Source organism: Hyperolius riggenbachi, chromosome 1 (assembly GCF_040937935.1).
Source record: "Hyperolius riggenbachi isolate aHypRig1 chromosome 1, aHypRig1.pri, whole genome shotgun sequence".
NCBI classification, from domain to species: domain Eukaryota; kingdom Metazoa; phylum Chordata; class Amphibia; order Anura; family Hyperoliidae; genus Hyperolius; species Hyperolius riggenbachi.
In genome coordinates, this window is record NC_090646.1 from 478889108 (window position 1) to 478912521 (window position 23414).

Below are 23414 nucleotides of genomic sequence, written 5' to 3' on the forward strand. Positions count from 1 at the left end.
GGGCAAGGCCCCCTAGGCACCACAGGAGCAAGGGCACCAAAGCAACAGTCTAAACAGGTGCAAGCTTGCAAATGCTGCAATGCAGGGAGATCAGGTGAGACAGTACTCTGCTGCCAGCGGCCTGTGCAGCGGCCACCTTGCTCTCTGTGCACGTTTGCATTGCGGCCGGAGGCTATGGACTTGGGCAGCATTGAGACGGAAAGGAAGAGGACGCTTCTGCACTGGAGATGAGCGGAGAAATGAGTGACACTGATGACTGCTGCGGTGTGAAGGCGAGCTGGCTACCTATACTGACGGGGGTTCCGAAAAGCAGGGATTAAGGGAGTGATCTGGCTACCTATACTGGAGGGAAGGGGGAGGGGTCATCTCACTACCTATACTGAAGGGGGCGGCTGGTGACAGTGGCCTTGGGCGGTAAAGAGTACAGATCCAGCCCTGACAATGGGGTATGATGTAGACCTCACACATCGGTGGGCAAACAATGAGCTTGCTGCAGGAGGTTTGTCGCTCAAAGCAGAAAAGATTTAAGATGAAATATAGCAGCAACATAGCAAGTTTGACCCAGCGCTGATGATCATCTGGCTTTTCAGTAAGATTTGGGGGGGGGGGGGCTAGCATCCACCAAGGCCCCCAGACTTTCTCCAGGCCCTAGGCAACTGTGGATGGTCTAGCTCTGGCTCAAACATACAGCATGCATGCAGGGATGGTGACACGCTTTATCTCCACTGATGATCTGCATTCTTTTTGTTGGGGGGGGGGGGGGAGACGTCAGGGCTCCCAGCATACCTGACTCTGATATCGGCGTGGGGGATCACACCAGCTTACCGGGATGGGAGCCTAATTCTGATATAAGGTGGTGGTGATATTTGCTATCAGGTTGTTCTTATGTATTACATAGATGAGCTGAAAAACAGATTAGGGAAGATATTTTGTGAGAAGCATTTGTGAACCAACCACATGGTGAGGTTGATAAGAGATGTGGTTATGTGATTGCCGTCATGTGCTGGCCACTTTATTAAACATACCCTAAGTGCTTGCTGTGGCTGTGTGCTCTGATGTATGCAATAGCATAAATTCTACTTCATTCATTCTCACTATTTTGTGATATGACTCAGATGAGGTATGCAAACTGAAAAACAATTATTAGAAAATACAGTCAGGTTTGCCAGATCACTTAAAGCGGTATGGTCACCATAAAAATCTAATTTCAACAGCAACTGGTCTAAATGTATTAAGTGATAAAGATGCTAATCCTGCATTCAAAACTTGCAGAACTTTTTCTGCTGTTATGATTTGGAGTTATCACATACTTAAAGAGGAACTCCAGTAAAAATAATGTAGTAAAAAAAGTGCTTCATTTTTTACAATAATTATGTATAAATGATTTAGTCAGTGTTTGCTCATTGTAAAATCTTTCCTCTCCCCGATTTACATTCTGACATTTATTACATGGTGACATTTTTACTGTGGGCAGGTGATGTAGCTGCTCCTAGCTGTTTTGGCTGTTAGAGACAGCTGTAAACAGCTATTTCCTGTCTGTGAACCTTGTTACATTGTAACAAACTGCCAAAAGTACCGTGGTCCCAGAGCTTTTTGTGGGAGGGGTTTCAGCACAAAATCAGTCATACAGCGCCCCCTGATGGTCTGTTTGTGAAAAGCAATATATTTCTCATGTAAAAGGGGGTATCAGCTACTGATTGGGATAAAGTTCAATTCTTGGTTGGAGTTTCTCTTTAAGGAGCACTGGCCCTTTAATAGTGAGTGCCAAATAGTTGAATGCTGAGAGTTCTTTTTATCTATAATATATTCCTCCTCTTCCATTTATTTACCTTCCTAGCTTCTTATCTGAAACACCTTTGCTCACTTGTGTTTACAAGCAAGGCTGAGGTGACTCAGCAATTGGAGTAGAAAAGAAAAAAAAACAGTGCAGTTCCTAGTATACAACTCAGTGGGAGTGTCTGAAGACTGGGAGGAGGGCAGCTAATGAATACACAATGAGCAAGAGAAGGGAGGGGGGAAAACAAGAGTCAGGGAGGATATGATGTCAGCATTAGCTTGGCAAAATGGCCACATGATTTTTTGCTTTTCCTTTATAAAATTCACAGGAATCATTACGTGGATAGCACAATACATCTATTATGTAAGTAGAAGTAGTATTTATCTACTTATATATGTGTTTCTTATTTCAAGGTTAGCATGGGTGTCGCTTGTTCTTTAAGGTCCTACTCTACCCCAAATATCTTTTTTTTTAATTGAAAAGAGAAAAACTTGAAGTAGAGTAGGGAAAGGTGTCTGTGATCCTATGAGTTGCAAAATTGCTTTTACATTTTTAATAACTTAATAAACTATTGAAGCAGCTTTTTTCGTTTTTTTTTTATTTATTTTTTTTACCCGAAAAGAAGTACTGACAGCTTTGCTAAAACTTCCAGGAAAAATGTTTCTTTGTTTTTCCCTGTGTTGCTCTTGAGGTGATTCCCCCTCAGTTTTTGTCGTTTGTGGCACCAATGAGAACAAAAGGAAGTGAGTTAAATTCTTTACAATATACTGTCGGCTCAGAAAGCGATAAGAAAACCTGGCATGGGAACGCTACCTTCTTGATTGTATCAAGATCCCAAACAGAAGGGTCATAAGAAAGGAGTAAGGCCTCAAGATCTTCCCCGTTCTCAAACATGCTCCAGCTCAGGCAACGGTTAGTAAATATGCCCCTTAAAGAGAACCTGTAACAAAAAAAGTTCCCCTGGGAGGTATTCAGTTTCAACGAGCAAGCAGGGGCGTAGCAATAGCCATAGCAGCTGCTATAGGGCCCTGGAGCTGAGGGGGCCCAGGTGGTACTTGATGGATTCACTTAACTTTCTTTTGTTCCTCCACTCTCTGACTATTAGTACCCATGGACTATATGCAGTGTAAATTACACGGGTATGTAAATTGTAAATTAACTCATATCCATAGGATGGGGCAAGTGACAGAGTTAAAGAGCCAATATCTGAGGGCCCAATGAAAGTTTTGTTACGGGGCCCGATAATCTCTAGCTATGCCACTGAAATCTATTTCTGTGCCAGATAACCAGTCAATATAAGGCAATTTTCGGCTCAGCTCAGTGTGGATAGCAGCTGAAGCAAAGCAATCCACCCAACACCAGTTACAAGGAGAAGAAGAAAAAAAGAGAATTGTAAAATTCTGGTCACATGCTTACACACAGGTTACAGTGTCAGTAATGGAATATTCTTTCTTGCTGATGTGTTTCCTGGAGATGATGATTAATTTATTTTTATTGGAATCATTTCCCCTATAGCCTAGTAACTATCTGCCTCTACCTGTCTGCTCCACATTCCTCTCTTGGACAATAGCATGGAAAAAGCCCGATTTCCAGTAAATCCTGCCAGAATTCACAGTGTCAGCTTATTTAATCAGTGAGGTGTTGTGGAAGCGGCGCTCGTGACTGGAGATGAACTGTTGCTCTGCGTCTCACTGTACAGCGTAACATTAACAGAAAACCATTGTTAAAGTTGTGTCTTATCCGACTGGTTTGAACACAGGCAAGACACTATTATATCTTTGCTTATCACAGATTACTCAGTCATCAGTAGAGGGTGCTACAGGCTTGAACAAGCACAGTTGGAAAACAGAGAGTTATTTGAAAAAAAAAAGGTACAACAAATAAATAAAACACAACAGGGGCTGAGCATCATCAAATAATGCTTAGCATGAGTTGTAGAAGAGAATTATAAGATTAAAGCTAGTTAGAAAAACTCCTCAAAATTACTAAGTTCCCTTGAAGCTTTGGGAAAAGTAGTGTATTAATGCTCACTGGAATAGGAGGGAGGGCGGAGTGGGGAGCAATGTGTACGTTTCTGATTGCTGACTATCAGCAGGGCACGGCTAGTCGTGTTTTTGGCTCACCATACAGGGATCTCTTCAAACACTACAGACGTTACAGGACATATTGCCAAAACAGTAAGTATACCTGATACATAACATTCTTAGTTCCTGTGCCATGATGACAATAGCATGTTTCATAGACAGTATGCTAGATAAGGGGAGGTTGAGTAAGCGTGTATTGTTTTGCCTTCCTTGCTCTTTCACAACTTTTAAGCAATATCTTGCAGTAATCTTGACATGTGGTGTGCACTTTTTCTACAACCCCTTGCTGGCAACACATCTGTTGCTTGTAAAAAAAAAAAAACTTGCAGAAGGAAATTACTTCAAACTAACAAAGGTGTGATCTACACAGATGAATGTGAATAGATATTAATAAGTGCTATAGATTAAACATTAAATAGAACGTATGACTAATTATTTGGAAACAGAAAAAAGAGTGACTAAGAAGTACTGTAGGCTTTTCTGTAATATTTCTAAATTTAAACGTTCCAGTAAAGTTGCCCAATTTCCATGTTCTTCATTTTTTGTTTTTTTCCCTTTATATTGAATATATCCTTTAATATCTGACAGATAATATAATTCAGTGGGACAAAGAATATGTGAAGTGCAAAGTACAAAGCTCAGGAGTGTATCAAATTCATACTTTTTCTTTTAATGAATTAAGTCATTATCATAAAATCTTCATAATGCTTGCTTACATTCTTACATACAGTAATAACAACAAAACATTTGTGAAGCGCTTTTCTTCCATAGGACCTAAAGCTACAGGAGCTCAGGAATATAATTTATATCTTACAAAATGATGCAAAAACTGTCAATATCAATTTTAAAGTGTCTAATCCTTACTCCTGGAGATTAATAGGTTTTTGACCGACGTGAATAGGAGCTTTGGCTTTTATTTCACAAAAGTATATGTTTTCTTAATGTGAAAATCGTGCATCTCAGCAGGGATTTTAAAATGTCTGTAGTGCTAGGCAACAATGGTAAAAGAAATGATTTTTGTATATAGATCTCAGTATAGCCCTCTCCCTCCTGCAGCCTCAAGCATTGTACTGCTCACCACAGTACAAAGCTATAGAGCCTTGCTTGTGTGACACAAAGATAAAAGTGGAACACTTGAGAGCCCCTGATAGTGTAGTATATTAGTACAGAATATTTGGTGAAATGTTACTCACAAAGCTGGGTTAACACTAGGCAACTACTATGACAGCAGGTGGGAGACTCTGAACCTGACCCCACTCGGCTTAAGATGTCCCTCTCTGTAGATGATAAAAACAGGGGGGGGGGGGGGGGGGGTAACACCACCCACCAAGGGTAAAGTGGACTACTAGTGTAGCCCTTTTCAGGGGACAAAGTGTTTTTTGTTATTTATTTAACATGTGTATTTATGTTCGCGTCAGCAGCAAAATTTTGCCTGCTGCTAACATAGGACTTGGTAACGGGCAGATTTAAATAGGCGCATAGAGACAGTGCATGTGGACATATCGTCGCATGCACTCTTGCAGGTCGCCTAGGAACCAGGTACACAAAGCGGGGAAACTTCTAGAGGGAGTGCGAGCGACATTGCGAGCGGCAGCGCGAGGGGGAAAGTGCGCGACAGGAGCATTTCCTCACAGAAAGTGTGCAGTTAGGCGGTGGAGAGCGAGGGGAGAGGAGGCACACCATGCAGCAGCAGCAGTTACCTCAGGGTGGCAGAGGCGATCCGGTGTGTTGGCTAGCAGCTATCCAGGTGCAGAGAGGACACCATTTATAAAGAGGAATGGTATAGGCAACAGCTGGGAAGCAGAAAAGGGACAGAGAAGCAGATCCAAATGTAACGCAGCAAGTCAGAAGTGACAGATGAGTATGAGTATTGCTACTTGAAAGTGCCACAGTCAGTAATCAGAGCAAAAGTAAGAAGGACAAAGAGAGAAAGAATTCATTGACAGATGGAACGTGACAGTTAAAGACAGAAATTATGAAACATTTTTCTCTGATTAGAGTGGCGAACCAGGTCTGCCTGTCTAGTATGAACTTAAGGAAACAGTAACCTTTGAAATGATGAACAGTTTAATTATACATTATAACACTGTTTATGTCTGAGAAACTAAGACTGTGTCCAGGTTACATCCCAGTATATCTTGAACTATGTTGCCATAAATTGCCTGGCCTCCTTGCGAAACCCTCAGTTGAGGTGTAGCTCAGCCGCCAACTGTTAGTTTGTTTCTGAGACACTTTTTCTGTTGAACAGTGTCAAACCCTCAGCCCTATGCTAATTGTAGCCAGTCAGTAAAGTTGATATACTTTCATAGATGCTCTGCCAGAATGAAAATCCTATTAAAGAAAAGAGAGAGAGAAATCTACCACAAGGGAACCTATCAGTAAGACACAACATTGTTTTGGTTACTTACCAATAAAAGGAGAGATTGTGTAGCTGAGTCACCGTGGAAACTGTTGAAGGAGAGGAACTACAGTTAATAGAGGGTAGCATCCAATAAAGAGGAGACGTCACCCAGTTGTTTAAATCCAGTTGTTATACTGGAATCCAGTTGTTCTGTGGAACGTCATCTTATGTGGAATCTAAGCAAAGCAAGGAGGAGCCTGTGTTACCCGACTTGAATATAATTGATTCCTAATTTATTTTATTTATTTATTTATTTTATTTCTCTTATGTTATTTATTTTATATTTATTTTGTTAGTTTTTTATTTTCATTTCACACAAGATGGAGCTTCTATGAACTCACCATACTCCTAACGGAATACCTTGGGGTGTCTTCTTTCTAAAATGGGGTCATTTGTGGGGTTCCTATACTGCCCTGGCATTTTAGGGGCCCTAAACCGTGAGGAGTAGTCTTGAAACCAAATGTCGCAAAATGACCTGTGAAATCCTAAAGGTACTCATTGGACTTTGGGCCCCTTAGCGCACTTAGGGTGCAAAAAAATGCCACACATGTGGTACCGTCGTACTCGGGAGAAGTAGTATAATGTGTTTTGTGGTGTATTTTTACACATACCCATGCTGAGTGGGAGAAATATCTCTGTAAATGACAATTGTTTGATTTTTTTTTACACACAATTGTCCATTTACAGAGAGATTTCTCCCACCCAGCATGGGTATGTATAAAAATACACCCCAAAACACATTATACTACTTCTTCTGAGTACGGCGATACCACATGTGTGATACTTTTTTGCAACCTAGGTGCTAAGGTGTTAGGCCCCTTAGGTGCTAAGGGGCCTAACGTCCTATTCACAGGTCATTTTGAGGCATTCGAATTCTAGACTACTCCTCACGGTTTAGGGCCCCTAAAATGCCAGGGCAGTATAGGAACCCTACAAGTGACCCCATTTTAGAAAGAAGACACCCCAAGGTATTCTGTTAGGAGTATGGTGAGTTCATAGAAGATTTTTTTTTTGTCACAAGTTAGCGGAAAATGACACTTTGTGAAAAAAAAACAATACAAATCAATTTCCGCTAACTTGTGACAAAAAATAAAATCTTCTATGAACTCATCATACACCTAACAGAATACCTTGGGGTGTCTTCTTTCTAAAATGGGGTCACTTGTGGGGTTCCTATACTGCCCTGGCATTTTAGGGGCCCTAAACCGTGAGGAGTAGTCTGGAAACCAAATGCCGCAAAATGACCCTTGAAATCCTAAAGGTACTCATTGGACTTTGGGCCCCTCAGCGCAGTTAGGGTGCAAAAAAGTGTCACACATGTGGTATCGCTGTACTCAGGAGAAGTAGTATAATTTGTTTTGTGGTGTATTTTTACATATAACCATGCTGGGTGGGAGAAATATCTCTGTAAATGACACATTTTTGATTTTTTTTTAAACACAATTGTCCATTTACAGAGAGATTTCTCCCACCCAGCATGGGTATGTGTAAAAATACACCACAAAACACATTATACTACTTCTCCTGAGTACGGCGTTATCCCACATGTGTGACACTTTTTTGCAGCCTAGGTGCGCTAAGGGGCCCAACGTCCTATTCACAGGTCATTTTGAGGCATTTGTTTTCTAGACTACTCCTCACAGTTTAGGGCCCCTAAAATGCCAGGGCAGTATAGGAACCCCACAAGTGACCCCATTTTAGAAAGAAGACACCCCAAGGTAATCTGTTAGGTGTATGGTGAGTTCATAGAAGATTTTATTTTTTGTCACAAGTTAGTGAAAAATGACACTTTGTGAAAAAAACAATAAAAATCAATTTCCGCTAACTGTTGACAAAAAATAAAATCTTCTATGAACTCATCATACACCTAACAGAATACCTTGGGGTGTCTTTTTTCTAAAATGGGGTCACTTGTGGGGTTCCTATACTGCCCTGGCATTTTACGGGCCCAAAACCGTGAGTAGTCGGGAAACCAAATTTCTCAAAATGACTGTTCAGGGGTATGAGCATCTGCAAATTTTGATGACAGGTGGTCTATGAGGGGGCAAATTTTGTGGAACCGGTCATAAGCAGGGTGGCCTCTTAGATGACAGGTTGTATTGGGCCTGATCTGATGGATAGGAGTGCTAGGGGGGTGACAGGAGGTGATTGATGGGTGTCTCAGGGGGTGGTTAGAGGGGAAATAGATACAATCAATGCACTGGGGAGGTGATCGGAAGGGGGTCTGAGGGTTTGGTCGAGTGATCAAGAGCCCACACGGGGCAATAGGGCCTGATCTGATGGGTAGGTGTGCTAGGGGGTGACAGGTGGTGACAGGAGGTGATTGATGGGTGTCTCAAGGTGTGATTAGAGGGGGGAAATAGATGCAAGCAATGCCCTGGCGAGGTGATCAGGGCTGGGGTCTAAGGGCGTTCTGAGGGTGTGGGCGGGTGATTGGGTGCCATAGGGGCAGATTAGGGTCTAATCTGATGGGTATCAGTGACAGGGGGTGATTGATGGGTAATTAGTGGGTGTTTAGGGTAGAGAACAGATGTAAACACTGCACTTGGGAGGTGATCTGACATCGGATCTGCGGGCGATCTATTGGTGTGGGTGGGTGATCAGATTGCCCGCAAGGGGCAGGTTAGGGGCTGATTGATGGGTGGCAGTGACAGGGGGTGATTGATGGGTGGCAGTGACAGGGGGTGATTGATGGGTGATTGACAGGTGATTGACAGGTGATCAGTGGGTTATTACAGGGAAGAAGAGATGTAAATATTGCACTGGCGAATTGATAAGGGGTGTCTGAGGGCAATCTGAGCGTGTAGGCGGGTGATTGGGTGCCCGCAAGGGGCAGATTAGGGTCTGATCTGATGGGTAACAGTGACAGGTGGTGATAGGGGGTGATTGATGGGTGATTGATGGGTAATTAGTGGGTGTTTAGAGGAGAGAACAGATGTAAACACTGCACTTGGGAGGTGATCTGATGTCGGATCTGCGGGCGATTTATTGGTGTGGGTGGGTGATCAGATTGCCCGCAAGGGGCAGGTTAGGGGCTGATTGATGGGTGGCAGTGACAGGGGGTGATTGATGGGTGATTGATGGGTGATTGACAGGTGATTGACAGGTGATTGGCAGGTGATCAGGGGGGATAGATGCATACAGTACACAGGGGGGAGGGGGTCTGGGGTGGGGTCTGGGGAGAATCTGAGGGGTGGGGGGTGATCAGGAGGGAACAGGGGGCACTTTAGGGTTAAAAAAAAATAGCGTTTTTAGATAGTGACAGGGAGTGATTGATGGGTGATTAGGGGGGTGATTGGGTGCAACCAGGGGTCTGGGGGGTGGGCAGGGGGGGGGTCTGAGGGGTGCTGCGGGCGATCAGAGGGAAGGGAGGGCAGGATCAGTGTGCTTGGTGCAGACTAGGGTGGCTGCAGCCTGCCCTGGTGGTCCCTCGGACACTGGGACCACCAGGGCAGGAGGCAGCCAGTATAATAGGCTTTGTATACATTACAAAGCCTTTTATACACTATCCGTGCGGCGATCCGGGTGCTAGTAACCCGCCGGCGCTTCCGAACGGCCGGCGGGTTACAGCGCGGGGGCGGAGCCAGTCGCCAGTGGCTGATCGCGTCACGAATGATGCGATCGCCGCATAACCACGCCCGCCGCCGCCACCGCCGATGGGCGTATTGCGGTCGTTTGGGCCCAGCCCTTGCCGCCGCCCATCGGCTTAAGGCGGTCGGCAAGTGGTTAAAGTAAGCCAGAGATGAAGCACCCTCATGTATTTTACCATATATATCAGTGGGAACATTAGAGAAAACACCTACCCTGCTCTCTGTTTCATCCTTCACTGCTCAGCCTGCTTGTTGTCAGCCCTGATAAAATCCCTGACTGAGCATTCAGTTTGGCTTTGCTCAGGAATCATTATAGCTGAGTCTGTCTTTTCTGATGTCTTTTCAAGCCCAAACCTGCCCCCTTCTAGCTCTGCTATGATATATATGGTAAAATAAATGAGGGTGTTTTGTCTCTGGTGCACTTTACATGTCAGAAGGCCAATCATGAAAAATACTCTACAAATGATGGATAATCAGTGGAGTGAGCAAAGAATGTGGTGGGTGGGTTTGGTTTGTTAACAACCCGACAGCAGCATTTTGTAGTAACTGTAGGAGGTTGATTTTCTTTATTTTAAAGGTCCATGTAGAGGTAAAAAATTACACTATACTTACCTTATAGCTCACCCATGTCTCGCAGGTTCTCCTCTGCACAAGGAAATCTCCCATGCACCGGGATGGACTATAATGAAGTTCCAGGTGATACAACTGAAGCGAGTGCATGCTCTAATAATTATTCTAACACTTGTATAGTGCTTTTCTCCTGTTGGACACAAAGCACTCAAGAGCAGCAGCCACTAAGGGCGCGCTCAAGGGGCCACCCTGCAGTGTTAGGAAGTCTTGCCCAAGGACTTCTTACTGAATAGTTACTGTCCCTAGCCAGGATTCGAAACCCTGGTCTCCCACATCAAAGGCAGAGCCGTTAACCAGTACACTATCCAGCCACTATATCACTCCACATCACTGGAGATTGTCATTATAAACAGCCTCGGCAGACAGAGAATTACTGCTGTCTCTTGCTTGGCCCCAATAAAAAAGTTAAACTTTATTTAATAAACATTTCACCCAGACTAAGTCAGCGATGTTATAAACCTCCCCCTCCCAAGCACTTTTAACTCTTTTTCCACATGTAGGCTGGTATTTCTGAGGGAAATGTAAGTTTAGATGCTTGGGGCTCCCCTGAGCAATATATGGTCACCAGGGGCGTAACTAGAAATCACTGGGCCCCCCTGCAAAACTTTGGATGGGCCCCCCAGCTGTCGTTGCTGGAGGGGGAAGCGATAATGGTAGCCCAAGATGAGGGGGAGGGGAGCTGGGCCAAAATCCCAGCTGTTGTTTGTGCCGGCTGCTCCCCCTTCCTGCACTGTGCCCCCTCCTGCCCTAAAAATGGCCCTGGAGGGCCCCAGAGCCAGGGACCCCCTTCAGGCTTTTCCTTCTAAGGGCCCCTCTGTGGCTGCATCCCTTGCCGGGGCTATTGTTACGCCCCTGATGGTCACCACATGGTCTATATGATTAGAAGGTACCATACAAACGGGTAGGAGCAAAGCCTTCCCCCTTCACAGAACCCCGTTTTTAATATTATTTACAAGGGGATCATCCCCATCTTTTGCTCAGGTAGGTGGAGGGGGGGGGGGGGGTAACTACTGCCACCTGTGTGATGATTGCCCTCAGATTTATGGTGGAATATGAGAGCCCCCTTTCAGTGGCGTAACTAAGGGGATTGGGGCCCTGGTGTGAGTTTTACATGGGACCCCAAGCACTCCAACCAAGGACAGCTACAGTGTCAGAGAGGTGTAATCAGAGTGAGAAAATAGCTTGTTACCGGTTACCACTATTCAATGCACACATAGAGGTGTTCATTATCAGCATGGCACCAATACAAAGCTAACAAGGTGGATGAAGGAAGGCCCTTAGTGGGCCACTCTGGCCCAAGGGCCCCCAGTGCGATCACAACCTCTGCATCCACTATTGCTACGCCACTGTCTCCTTTAATAATATAGGGGGTCAACAAAAATCTCCCCACCCCCAAAGTAGAATGAGTGTAGGTATACGTTAGTACCCCTTACACAATTCTACAAATAATTAAAAGTCAAATAAAGAAATACTGAAAAAAATACTTAATGTAAATAAAAACTATTTTTTTTTTTTTTATGATCCCAGCCATACCATATCCACAGAAGAACACACACATCTCACATGTCTCACATCAGTATCCTCAGAAATGCAGTTCCTCAGAAGGGGACAAAGAGACCCCATCTGCTAGAATAGGAGACCAGGATCCCTACACTGAGTCTAAGGGGAGAAGGGAAGGGGAGAAATATGCCAGAATTCAGGCAGAGTGGAATCTGATAATTTTTGCTCATCCATATTTAACAATTTCCTTTCAATCAGACCATGCTGTTAAAGAGGAGCTGCCAGCCATACTAGCTCAGAAAAAAAACATATACAGTATAAGTAGATAAATACTTGCTCTACTTACATAACACATTGCACTGTCCACGTTTTGATTTTAGCGATTTTTCTACAGTAAAAAAGAAAAATTCTTTCTTAGCATTTCCCATATTAACTATGGCTATTTTGGAGCCAATCCTGACGTAATTTCCTCCCTTACTTTCCTCTGCCTGATTTGCCCGCCCTTCACTATAGAAAGTGCATTGTCTCAGCATGAGAAATATTGGCCAATCAGAGAGGAACAGAGGTGTGGGAGGTGAAAACAGGAGGGAAAGAGGCTTCAGCCAATCAGGCTGCATTAGTTAAGTCTGAAGGGAAATAGAGATGCAAAAAAGGACAACCCAGCATGCCCTGCAACTTCCTTTTTGTGTACCAAATTTTGTGTGTACCAAATAAGAGTCAGGTAAACTGAGCAATGATCATTTATCAACAAGAAAAGTAATAGTGATTTTAACTTTTGGATTGCCTGGTTAGCAACCCTATTACTTGTTTACCAGATAAAAATAAAGAATTGATTTTTTATTTTATGCCAGACAGTTACACTTAAAGGTGTTTCTATTTATCTGATATTACCTCTGTGAGGTGCCTGGCTCTTCTACTGACCACATATACTATTGCTCTGTTATTATTGCCTGATGAAGCGGGATAAAACCTGCGAAACTCGTTGCATATTTGGAGTTCATAAATAAAATATATTGACTGTCTTTACTACAGTGTGTCTACTTGGAGGAGGTAAGTCCACCACTACCTCCTCTATTTACCAAGCATTTGGTTTTTTAGGCTCATTTAGCTTTCTTTAATGCTTTTGGCGCTTCTGTTCTCCTGCCTAATTCTCACGGTAGTCGCGTGCACAGATGATGCAAAGCCTTTACCTCCGAAACTTCACTGCACATGACATGGTGTATCACATTGAAAGTCCATACTCACAACCTCCCAGTGTCTTTCTGCATTTAAGCGGGAGCTAAGCTCTGGGCCCAGTATCAGCACAGATGCCCGACATCTCATGTCACCTCACTCGCGCTCCTCGCTGTGGTTGTCTCACGCTGTTCCGGTGCAGTCCGTGGCTTGGCCTGGCTGTGTTGTTGGTGAGCGCTCACGTGTGCCAGCTAAGCCACGCCCACTGACACATTTCACCCCGCCCACAAAGCCAAAAGGAGAAAGGACTCATTGCAGCAATAGAAACTTTTATTCTCATTCACTATATGTCATAATTCCAGGTGTGGCTACCTAACATGGCACATTCATAGGCAAAGTTTAAGCTTTGTCTATCTTTTCCTCTTCATGAAATCCTCATCTGTTGCAAAAAGATTTTAAACAATCAACAGTGATCTTTTTTCATTCATTTTGCCTTTCATGCCAGCCATATCACATAATAGATTTTGTCCTCTTCACCATATCCGTGTTATTCCAAAAAATAAACCATATTCAAGTCCAAATTCAGACCATCTGGGATTCTAGTCCGCAGACGGTAGATCCACATTGCTTCAATCTTACACAGATCATTTTCAATATCACCTCCTCTATTGGACACTTTTTGCTTGATTATACCCTTTTAGCAGCCACACCCAGTTATGTAAGATAACTAGGGGCACGGCTGCTGCAGCCGGCTATACTCAGGTTGCCTCCCACACTGTAAATGCAAAGAGGTGGAGAGAGCGATTGATATTTACTTGATCCCGACGCATGATCAGTTCTCCTCTTCCACCAGCAAGCGGTGCTTTAATGCTTACATCATCCTCTGGGTCCCAATCACATGATATGACGTGATCAGGACCCGATGAAGGATGTCACTGTTACAGTGCCACTTGGTGGTGAAAGAGGACAGCCATTCCTGCGTCTAGATGAGGTAAATATCAAGCGCTCCCTCTGCGTGGTGCCGCAGCGCACGGAACAAAAATAAAAGACAGAAAGACAGGGAAAAGGTTAACTATGCATTAGCTATAAATGCTGTAGGTTGGAAGATAGACCAGTTAGATCAGACATTGAGAAGATGTTGCCAAGTTTGTCATTATTTGTAGATGGTATACTCGGATTCTCACAAGATGGGTTGCAGAGATTGTCCGTTGTGCGAAACGAATGGCTTGTTTTACTTCATCCTTTGCAGTCACTAGTGATGGAAAGGAACACTTCCTCTTGTGGAATATTGCTTGTTAGTTAGTTAGTTCGTTTTAGCCGAAGATCTAGGAAATGTTTGCCTTTGGTGACTGCACTTGAACTAGGTACTGACAACGTCCCTGTTCTGTTAGAGAACTGTACAGGTCCCTTATCAGATCATGCTGCGTGCATGGACATCAATCAGCTATGTGATGTGAGTTTTGGGGCACTACATCCAATCTTAGCCATGCAACCATATACATTAACAGGACACTAATTTGTTTGGTTGTACCAAATGTTTGGTTACACATGAGCATCTTTTATCCAGTGTTGCTATTTTCGATTTTGAGGAAATATTCATGAAAATACATAGTATTTTTATAATCTGGTCAAAGAAAATATTTTTTTTCCAAAAATTCATGAGTAACGCAAAAATCATTATTTTTTTACCGCAAAATGTGCAAAAAGCGCAACATTTGTTTCTATTTAGCAACATTTGCAAAAAATGTGAAAAATTTCAGAAACTAATTACACAATGTTTTTTGATGGTATTTTCGCTCGAAAGACAAATTTTACATTAACCTATTTTGGTTTCTGGACGTAGAAACTACGTCCAGAAACCATGTGCGCTACCGCGCGCCCCCGCGGCCGATCGCGCGCGTGCACGCGCACTCCCGGCCGCGGATTCGGTAGTCAGGGAATCAATGTATCGGACTATGAAGTCCGATCACTGATTCCTCTCCCCCGCTGAAAAAGCGACAGCTTCTCTCGGAAGCTGCGCCTTTTCTGGCCATTCACTGCCTGATGCGCCACTCTAAGCGTGTGTTACGCTTAGAGTGACGTCATGTAAACAAACTCATTGCCGCCATCTTGTGGCCAAAAAGTAATACTACACCTGAAAATAAAAATGAATTAAAATCAACACACATTTACATTATAAATCTATTGTTTACCCCCCACCCTCCCAAAACTACCCAAATAAAATGTTTACTATAAATAAAAAAAACCATTACATTAAAAAAAAAAAAACATGTAAATATTTACCTAAGGGTCTAAACTTTTTAAATATCAATGTAAAGATGAAATATTTCTATATTTTTTTTATTTTAAACTTGTTAATAGTGATGGATGCAAAATGGAAAAAATGCACCTTTATTTCCAAATAAAATATTGTCGCCATACATTGTGATAGGGACATAATTTTAACGGTGTAATAACCGGGACATATGGGCATATACAATACGTGAGTTTTAATTATGGAGGCATGTATTATTTTAAAACTATAATGGCTGAAAACTGAGAAATAATGAATTTTTCCATTTTTTTCTTATTCTTCCTGTTAAAATGCGTTTACAGTAAAGTGGCTCTTAGCAAAATGTACCCCCCAAAGAAAGCCTAATTGGTGGCGGAAAAAACAAGATATAGATCAGTTCATTGTGATAAGTAGTGATAAAGTTATAGGCTAATGAATGGGAGGTGAACATTTCTCTCGTGAAAACCACGGAACCTGAATGGGTTAATTTCGTGACAGTAATACAAAAGGAATATCTGCATTTTCACTCATATCACTGCAAGGGTGTAGCAATAGCCATAGCAGCTGCTGTGGGGCCCTGGAGCAGAGGGGGCCCATGCAGTACTTAGATTGACCTTTTTTATCTCTCCTTGCACTAAGAAGTTGAATTCTGCCAGGAAAACTTTTATTGCTGTAATTTGAGGTTATAATTTGTGGTTTACTATCGACAGAAGCAGTCACTTCCATGCCCCGCCCCCAAAATTAATTCTTTCTGGCAGCAAAATAAAACAAGTAAAACATCCTGGTTATTAATACGCTTTGCACTGCACATACACCTGTTTATCTCATCATGTCATATGTTGCCTTGGGTACTCTTAAATGTATTCACCAATAACTTTCTTGTGCTCCTCCACTCTCAAACTTTGTCTCAGTGCCCACTGATTATGTGCAGTATTGATTACATGAGAATCTAGGCTGCCCAATTAACTCACATCCATAGGGTGGGGGCAGGTGGCATTGCTGAAGCATGCCTACAACTGAGGGCCCCAGGAAAGTTTTGCTATGGGGCCCCATGATCTCTAGCTACGTAACTGTATCACTGTTTTTATGCGTGTTTTTATGCGTGTTCAAATGGAGTGATGTCTTAGTAGTACCATTACTTTTACTTTTTTTACTCTGACATTTTGCATCTGCTGAACCCTTAATTAATGGCTCACTGCCTTCTGCTGCAATGGGAAAACAATGTGCACTCCACTGTTTTAGAGAATTGTTTATATTAATATAAACTTCCATGTGCTTGGTTGGCTAACATTCCTCCTCTCACTGGATTCTGGGGATGTGTTGTCTAATTTAGAACCATAATAGTCACTTTTCTGACATTCTGCTCCCATGGTTGGATCTATTCCCACCACCCTGTCCTCTACTAATCTATTTTTGGTGATTAGTGTTTAATCATAAATTTAGTATTTTCATTCTGTTTTTATTTTTCACAGAATATTGTTTCTTGATTTAAAAAAAAGACTCTGAGTGATCTTAAAATGGGCATACTACTTGCTTTATGTAACTGAATAAACTTTAAGGGCTTGTTCACGCTAAGGGGGGATTCGCCTTTTTTTAAGCACTGACGATTTTAAAAAAATCGCCCCAAAAGCTCTTGTGTAATGATCCCCTATGAGAGTGTTCACATCTGAGCTGTTTGATTCCGATCCGCTCACAAAAGCGCTGCCTGTACCATTTTTGGGGCGATTTGCCTCAATGGAAGGTATAGAGAAATCGCAAAACGCTTGAAAAATCGCTTTGTATAGCGTTTACCCCAGCGCTTTTAAGAATAAATACATTGGGCTTGATTCTCTAAAGAATGCCAACTGTTAGCGCACCCATGCTAAATAGTTAGCACGCGAAGTGCCATGCGTGTAACTCGCGCAAAGATACGCGCACGGCACTTCGCATGCTATTTAGCATGGGTGTGCTAACAGTTAGCACTCTTTAGTGAATCAAGCCCAATGTATTTATTCTTTTCTGGGTCAAAGAGTTCACTTCCTGACTTGCATCAGGAATTGAACAAACAAATCGCTCTGCAAAAGCGCTTAGAAAGGCACTTTACAAAAAAATCGAAGCGTGCAGGTAAGCGTTGGCATTAGCGATTTTGATTTTAGATGTGAACAAAGCCTTACAGGGATATTTTTTGTTTCTATTTCAAGCTATCATGAAGCCTTGCATGATAGCATAAAATAATGAGAATATTTTCATATACAGGATCTTCTCAAAAAATTAGCATATTGTGATAAAGTTCATTATTTTCTGTAATGTACTGATAAACATTAGACATTCATATATTTTAGATTCAAATACACACAACTGAAGTAGTTCAAGCCTTTTATTGTTTTAATATTGATGATTTTGGCATACAGCTCATGATAACCCCAAATTCCTATCTCAAAAAATTAGCATATTTCATCCGACCAATAAAAGAAAAGTGTTTTTAAAACAAAAAAAGTCAACCTTCAAATAATTATGTTCAGTTATGCACTCAATACTTGGTCGGGAATCCTTTTGCAGAAATGACTGCTTCAATGCGGCGTGGCATGGAGGCAATCAGCCTGTGGCACTGCTCAGGTGTTATGGAGCGTCTGCACCCTCATTACCAGCCGTGCAGACTTGAAATCAGGAGTGCTACCCCTCGGGCAACCTGGTCCGAGCGAACTCTGCTGTCCGCCTCCATCATGATGCCCCTCAGTTTTTCTCAGCCTTCTCTCTCTACTTTCGTGGACAATCGGTAGCACCTGTCTTGTTGGGAGCGTGTCGCTGTGTAGCGTCCAGTGCCGGAAATGGCAGCGCTCATATCAGCTCTCAGGCTGCTCCTCCAGTCCCACTCTTTTCTGTTCCTGCTATCAATGTATGCTTTGCTATGTTTGTATTATGTTAACTGTACGTGTATGCTGTAATGCTCTGTTTGTATTATGTTAACTGTACGTGTATGCTGTAATGCTCTCTGTTTTGCATTTTGTTTTTTACTGTTTATATGTATGCTTAACTGTATGCAATGCTGTACTCTGCTTAATTGTACACACAAGCTGTAATGTTGTCCTATGTATGCTTGTCCCCTGTCTATGTATGTACCATGCTTATCCGTATGCTGTTTCTTGTCTTTTTCATCGACGACTCTGTATGGCCAAAACCAATTCCGGGTACAACCCACTGTTGTACTTGGCGATAATAAATTCTGATTCTGGTTCTGATTCTGATTCTGGAGGCCCAGGATGCTTCGATAGTGGCGTTAAGCTCATCCAGAGTGTTGCGTCTTGCGTCTCTCAACTTTCTCTTCACAATATCCCACAGATTCTCTATGGGGTTCAGGTCAGGAGAGTTGGCAGGCCAATTGAGCACAGTAATACCATGGTCAGTAAACCATTTACCAGTGGTTTTGGCACTGTGAGCAGGTGCCAGGTCATGCTGAAAAAAGAAATCTTCATCTCCATAAAGCTTTTCAGCAGATGAAAGCATGAACCCGCTTTTGAACCAGAAACAGCGGCAGAAGCGCCTGACCTGGGCTACAGAGAAGCAGCACTGGACTGTTGCTCAGTGGTCCAAAGTACTTTTTTTCGGATGAAAGCAACTTTTACATGTCATTCAGAAATCAAGGTGCCAGAGTCTGGAGGAAGACTGGGGAGAAGGAAATTCCAAAATGCCTGAAGTCCAGTGTCAAGTACCCACAGTCAGTGATGGCCTGGGGTGCCATGTCAGCTGCTGGTGTTGGTCCACTGTGTTTTTTTTTTCAAGGGCAGGGTCAATGTAGCCAGGTATCAGGAGATTTTGGAGCACTTCATGCTTCTATCTGCTGAAAAGCTTTATGGAGATGAAGATTTCATTTTTCAGCACGACCTTGCACCTGCTCACAGTGCCAAAACCACTGGTAAATGGTTCACTGACCATGGTATTACTGTGCTCAATTGGCCTGCCAACTCTCCTGACCTGAACCCCATAGAGAATCTGTGGGATTTTGTGAAGAGAAAGTTGAGAGACGCAAGACCCAACACTCTGGATGAGCTTAAGGCCGCTATCAAAGCATCCTGGGCCTCCATAACACCTGAGCAGTGCCACAGGCTGATTGCCTCCATGCCCCGCCGCAGTGAAGCAGTCATTTCTGCAAAAGGATTCCCGACCAAGTATTGAGTGCATAACTGAACATAATTATTTGAAGGTTGACTTTTTTTGTTTTAAAAACACTTTTCTTTTATTGGTCGGATGAAATATGCTAATTTTTTGAGATAGGAATTTTGGATTTTAATGAGCTGTATGCCAAAATCATTAATATTAAAACAATAAAAGGCTTGAACTACTTCAGTTGTGTGTATTTGAATCTAAAATATATGAAAGTCTAATGTTTAGCAGTACATTACAGAAAATAATCAACTTTATCACAATATGCTAATTTTTTGAGAAGATCCTGTATATTTAGGAAGCTTTCACCCATTATGCCTAGCATATAGAAAAGTATAGAAATAGGGAAGTTTCAATTTGTGTGAGAGGAATTACAAAATTGCGCTTCAAAAAAAGGTTATCATTTCATGACATTCCCAAAACACATGGTAGAAATTACTAGGAATTGTTTTGCTTTTGAAGCATAGATCATTCTGTTTCCAACTTATCTAGTACAGTCTAACGGTTATGTAAAATGTGTGTGATGTAATATATTGAAGGACAACTGTAGCGAGAGAGATTTAGAGGCTGCCGTATTTATTTCCTTTTAAACAATACCAGTTGCCTGGCAGCCCTGCTGATCTATTTTGGCTGCAGTAGTGTCTGAATAACTCCGGAAACAAGCATGCAGCTATTCTTGTCAGTTCTGACAATAATGTCAGAAACACCTGATCTGCTGCAGGCTTGTTCAGGGTCTATGGCTAAAAATAATAGAGGATAAACAGGATAACCAGGGAAGTGGTCTTGCATAAAAGGAAATAAATATAGCAGCCTCCATATACCTCTTACTACAATTATCCTTTAACTTTTACTATTCTGTCCCTGAAGGCTATAACACAATTTGTATACTGTAGCTAAAAGTAATAATTTACTTCCACTCATCATAAAGTAAATCGGGAGCATCTCCCTCCCACTTAGTAAATGTTTTGCAAGTGCTCTGAGGGCCCATTCACACTTGCTGATCACAAAACGCTGGCGATTTTGCTAGCGTTTTGCTCTGGCGTTTTTTGTCGATTAACGCCCCAAAAAAAAAATCACCATTCACACCTGGTGATTTTTTCGCGATCACGTTTAGCGCTTCTACAGCACTGAAACGCGATCGCCGGGAAATCACCTGAAAATGGTGCAGGCTACGCGTTTGCGTTTAGTGTTTTGGGGCGACTTGCGGCGATTAGCGCAAATCGCCCAAATGAGAACGGGCCCATAGACTTTTATTACCCTAGCACTTTGAAAAGCGCTAGCGTTTGAGCGTTTTGCAGAAATCACCGTCAAAACGCTCAAGTGTGAATGGGCCCTTATGCTGCTGCAGAGGTTAAGATTAGATGGGATTCATTTTGTATGGTCCTTAGTAAATACATTTCCTTTATGATGGTCCTTTTTGCTGATGAGGGTGGGTTCCAAATTGTTTTACTGAGGCATGTTTGAGTTGTCTCTACTGTAGACACCAGTGGTATGGGGATGTGGAACGCTGTGTCTTTTCAAAGGATTTAAAGATAACACCATCATAGAGGATGTGTACAGTGCTGCTCAGAGCGTATATCAAAAAAGGGCGCCTGGAAAAAAGGGCGCGGGGTGTAGCCGAAATTAGAAGTTTGAATGCAAAACCGTATTTTTCGTTTAAGAGGTTATAAACGATAATTTAGTGCTAAATACGTTAAATAAACGGAAATGAAATGGCAAAATACCGTCTATAACAGTAAATGAATTCTGAAATGAAACGTCAAATAGCGTCTATAGCAAAAACGATATTTACACTTATATTAAGCATAGTACTAGAATGGTAGGTTTTACAGGTATTTTACTACAATTATACCTAACTTTAGGGTCACAGATATCTCTCCTTATCCCTATCTCTCACACCTAGACCCCCCTTTGTGTAAATACACATAATGTAATAAATTGTATATATTACATATATTGGACTATAACTATACCTAACCTTACTCTCATACAGAGCCCTCCCTGTACCTATCCCTAACCCCTAGACCCCCCTGGTGGTGCCTAAACCTAAGACTCCCCTGGTGGTGCCTAAACCTAAGACCCCCCTGGTGGTGCCTAAACCTAAGACTCCCCTGGTGGTGCCTAAACCTAAGACCCCCCTGTTGGTGCCTAAAACTAAGACCCCCCTGTTGGTGCCTAAACCTAAGACCCCCCTGTTGGCGCCTAAACCTAAGACCCCCCTGGTGGTGCCTAAACCTAAGACTCCCCTGGTGATGCCTAAACCTAAGACCCCCCTGTTGGTGCCTAAACCTAAGACTCCCCTGGTGGTGCCTAAACCTAAGACCCCCCTGGTGGTGCCTAAACCTAAGACCCCCCTGGTGGTGCCTAAACCTAAGACCCCCCTGTTGGTGCCTAAACCTAAGACTCCCCTGGTGGTGCCTAAACCTAAGACCCCCCTGTTGGTGCCTAAACCTAAGACTCCCCTGGTGGTGCCTAAACCTAAGACCCCCCTGTTGGTGCCTAAACCTAAGACTCCCCTGGTGGTGCCTAAACCTAAGACCCCCCTGTTGGTGCCTAAACCTAAGACTCCCCTTCTGGTGCCTAAACCTAAGACCCCCCTGTTGGTGCCTAAACCTAAGACTCCCCTGGTGGTGCCTAAACCTAAGACCCCCCTGGTGGTGCCTAAACCTAAGACTCCCCTTCTGGTGCCTAAACCTAAGACCCCCCTGGTGGTGCCTAAACCTAAGACTCCCCTGGTGGTGCCTAAACCTAAGACCCCCCTGTTGGTGCCTAAACCTAAGACTCCCCTTCTGGTGCCTAAACCTAAGACCCCCCTGGTGGTGCCTAAAACTAACCACCACCCTGGTCCTAACTCTCCCTGTACCTATCCCTAACCCCTAGACCCCCTAGTAATGCCTAAACCTAACCATCCCCACTGCACAAAACACGCTAAACACATATAAACAATAATATATTTAATCCTTAAAATACTTCACTCCAAATAACATGAATAAAATAATTTATATATTTGTAATAGAATAACTAGCCTTAAAATCACGTAGAAATCTTAAAATAACAGTAATTTGTAATAGAATAACTAGCCTTAAAATCACGTAGAAATCTTAAAATAACAGTAATATTTAAAGCGATATTTTAGTAACTATAATCAACGCATTAGAAGTGTAAAAACAAAGTTAATACCATAAGCGATGTATTTCTAACACAATCAGCTTTAGAAACGTTATTTAAGCATTATACATATGAAAACGAATTTTAAATGATAAAAGAAGTGTAAACGAAATTTTAGTTGTTATAGTTTTATAAGCGCATTTTTAAAACGAAAAAACTAGTTAAAACCCATATAAGCGAAATTTACAAACGAAAAAATAAGTATACTACAAAGTCTAAACGAACTTGTAAACGATATTTGTTATAAACTTTATCCTGTAAACGAAAACCTTTGTTAACACGATCCCTGTAACCGCTATTTCTCGTGCGCCCTTTTTTCCTGTCGGGCGCCGAATAGCCGATATTTTGCATTGCAGTCTATGGCGGCGCCCTTTTTGTCCACTATCCCTGTGCGCCCTTTTTTACTAGTTCCGCTGCTCAGATACCCCTTTTCAAAATCCGGATTCGATTCCGATCCGGATACCCAGATATCTGATCCGGGTCGGATATCCGAGTTCAAACTTTTGCGATCCGAATCGGATATACAACCTCAGTATCCGGGGTATCCGGCCGCATTCGGATATCCGGATAGCAAAACCAGAAGTGGCCTTTAAATTGCTTTTAAAATGTTTTTTAGGGTAAATGAGGCATGTAGCATCATTTTTTTAAAAAAGAGAAACACTAATTGATGATGTGGGGA

At 42.6% G+C, this 23414-nt stretch overlaps 1 protein-coding gene across 1 annotated transcript in view; it reads left to right on the plus strand.

Annotated features, from left to right (window-relative positions):
- Positions 1-3834: 3834 nt before the first annotated feature.
- The window catches only part of LOC137521778 (leukotriene B4 receptor 1-like), a 65442-nt gene continuing 45862 nt past the window's right edge, over positions 3835-23414 (plus strand). Inside the window, exon 1 of the mRNA XM_068241507.1 lies at positions 3835-3954. The gene's annotated coding sequence lies outside the window, so the exon portion shown is untranslated. The remainder of the gene's footprint in view (positions 3955-23414) is intronic.